This window comes from Pan troglodytes, chromosome 6 (assembly GCF_028858775.2).
Source record: "Pan troglodytes isolate AG18354 chromosome 6, NHGRI_mPanTro3-v2.0_pri, whole genome shotgun sequence".
Taxonomy (NCBI): Eukaryota; Metazoa; Chordata; class Mammalia; order Primates; family Hominidae; genus Pan; species Pan troglodytes.
Genome location: NC_072404.2, coordinates 57,538,066 through 57,541,517, shown reverse-complemented (window position 1 = coordinate 57,541,517; position 3,452 = coordinate 57,538,066).

Below are 3,452 nucleotides of genomic sequence, written 5' to 3'. Positions count from 1 at the left end.
TTCAATGTGCCAAGAAAGGGTTCAATAAGTGTACATTTAACAAAGTAATGCAAGCCACTGTGTGTGGGAAAGAAAGATTTTTCCACCACAAGATAAATTTAATAGCAAACTCAGAATGCCTTTAAATATTCTTTAGGATGTATCATACAAAAATACATTTATGCTTTGTGGTTAATTTTTAACTCACAGTACTGGGTTTGGAAATGAGTGGAAGCTAATTATTTTCTTCTGTTTTCTATGGGTGTCATTTCAATAGCTGTAACCACGGGAATGGCAGTCTAGGATAATGGAAACAGAGTTTCGTCAGAATATTGCACATCCTATTGCATGTAAAAGAATGTTATACTGCTCCATAAATTAGAAAAGTAAGGTTCAAAGAGTTTAATTAGCTTAGTCTTGGCTGCATGCTTAGTAGGCGGTGGAAACATAACATGGCCATAGTTCTGTCCCACTCCCAACCTGATGATGTTTCCATTACTACCTCTGGGATAATATTCTCAAATATGCCAAATACCCAGCATTGTTTTCTTGAAAAGTACATATATTTACTTTCAAGAAGTCTAACACAGTAAACAACTAATTTCTAATTTTGATTTGCATACCTACACCAAAATGCAATAGAAGTTATGATTTTAAAATATACATCTGAATGCAAACCGAGTTCTTTTCCCAATAAATTAAATGTTACCAGATGTCAGCTTAAAATAACCAACTCTTCAATAGCATTGTTCCAATCAGGAAAAGGAACCATAGCAACATAATCATCAACTTACACAGTTCCTCACCCCTCCATTTTGATTCTAAAAGGCAATTTGGTTGAATTACTTGTTTATGTATTTTTTGCAACCTGGCTTTCTGTTCACATTAGCTTCTTATTCAAGTCAAATACCTCTTCCCCCAACCACATATATTCTGATGTGAAATCTAAACATCAAATCTGTCCTCTCAGTCCTTCCTCACATCTTTGACTGCTGACAGTCATCTCGTTAAGTGTTGACTCTTCACATGTAAATATGGAGACAAAAATGTGTCAATTTAAAATTCTGGAATATCAACTGACATGTTTTCCTGCAGTATTTCCTGTTACCCTGTAGTAATGCCAACTCGGGAACTAGACCGTGAGGCATCCATTGCTTCCAGGAAATGCTTTTCCAAAATGGATGGTAAAGAACTAAATAAAACAGACAAATACTGGCTTTGAAGTTTTAAAACTTGAGGTCCAGGCATAAGACACAAAGGTCTGGATGTGACCCCTGCAAACCTGCCAGGGACTGACAAGGAGTGAGAATGCTGCAAAGGATTTCAGCTTAGAAAAGAGAGACAACGTCCCTATGCCCCAAGAAGGAACAACTGCCTAGAACCGAATGCCCTCAGCTGAAAGGCTGCGGCAGATGCCAGGAATGAGCCGTTACCAGACTTTACCCAATTAACTGAAATTACATCTCCCGTACTAGTGGAAAGGGATTCAAAGTATTTTGAAACTAAATACGGAACAAATAAAGCTGCATTTATTATATACCTAAACATAACTAACCTTATAACCTAGTATTTGAATCTCTAATAGTTAATACCCCTACTGTCGTTATGAAGATAAAGTGAGATAAAAACTAAGGCTTCTTTAATTCTTGGGTGTCCACAATTCTGTCTCCCACCGTAGTTAATATTCACAACTGAAACTACCTCTTTATTAGCTGACTCATAACCCTTATACAGTGGCCAGAGTCACATTTCTAAAGTGCACTAACCTTATGACTATCTTCCTTAAAATCATTCAAGGTAAAGAAAAATACTTAATTCCTGTCCCACTTCATGTCCTGATACTTGCCCATGTGCTGAGCAAGCTTCAAGACACTGAAATTCTTGCCATTGTCCTAATCCACAATTTCACACCTAGCTGCCTTTGTCAATCTCTTCTTTGTCTTCCCGCAGCACAAGCACACAGAAATCCCTCATTTACCCAGTGACTTTCTTCCATGTCTTATCATTTATCTCAAATATCATCTCCCATAAGAGTCAATGAAGAAAACCCCTTCCTCCAGGATGGACCTTAATCAGTGTCCCTGCGCTATCCTAGGATCAATGCTGTCTTCAATTATAAACTCTAAAACATTGTGTTGCTGGGGTTTTTTTATTACTTTAATGACTCCTTTGCCAGATGATAAGCCTTATAAACATAAAGGACAAAATGTTAGCTATTCTTTTTTTACTTATTTTTATTTTTATAGACTTAAGGGGTACAGGTACAGTTGTGTTACATGAATGTATTGCATACTGGTGATGACTGGGCATTACCTCTACTTTTTTTTTTGGCAAGTTACTGGGGTTAGAACAGATCACCTTAATCCCATCAGGGATGCCTTGGCCTGAGGTCAGTTTTCAGACTTTTAAAGGCTCAACCTACCTTTCTTTCATCCCTGCTTCTAAGGTATAGTCCTCCAGGGGTCCCATGGTGTGGGGTTTGTACCAATGAACTTCTTCCCTGAGTTGGTCCTGAAACATAATTTTGCCTTTTAGAACCATGAGATTTTCAAAAGCTCCAGTTAGATGTTTTGCAGCCATCTGCTCAGTTTCTTAAATGTTTACCCACTGTAGATTAATAATCAGCAAATCTATATACAAGAAACAAGTTCAGAAGGTATCAAATTTACTCCTAATAAATATAAGAACAATACATGTGAAAATTAGATTTAGATCCAATTCTCATTCATCAAATCAGTAAAACGTCCTGATGTTTGACAAAACTCATGATGAAGCTATGATGAAACAGGCATAGTCATATATTGTATAATAGAATAAGTCTTATAGAGGATATTTTGGCAGTATCTATAAAAATCTCTCCCTCTCTCTCTCTGTCACACACACACACACACACACACACACACACCACAGAAACACTTTGAACCAGAAATCCACCTTCTAGGAATCTATCCAGATGGTATATTCTGTAAATATGAAGCATTATATGAACAAGGTCATGTTCTGTGTCACAGTTTACAAAGCAGAAGACAGGAAACAACTCAAATACCTTTAGTTAAGGAACTGCTTGTATATGTGGTATATTCACACAATGACATATCACTCAGCTGTAAGAAAAAATGAGCAAAATTTCTATGTATTGAAATAGAGATAGTCCCAGACTGTATTTTAAAGTGCACAGCAGTGAATATTGAATCCTTTCAGTGTTGTAGTAGAAATAAAAGTACAAATACACCTAGTGATGTATTTTTGCAAAAAGAAATTCTGGGTACATGAAGAAGGAAATAGCATGGGAGTCAAAGTGGGGTGAAGGGTAAAGGGATGGGAATGAAACTTCTCTGAGTGTCTGAGTGTACCTTGTTTTGAATGCAATATTTTATGTGATCAAAAAATCACTTTAGATCAAAACGGAAACAAGAAAACTAAAAAATTAAAAAACGAACTGAAACAAATGAATCTACAACTATGAACCTGGT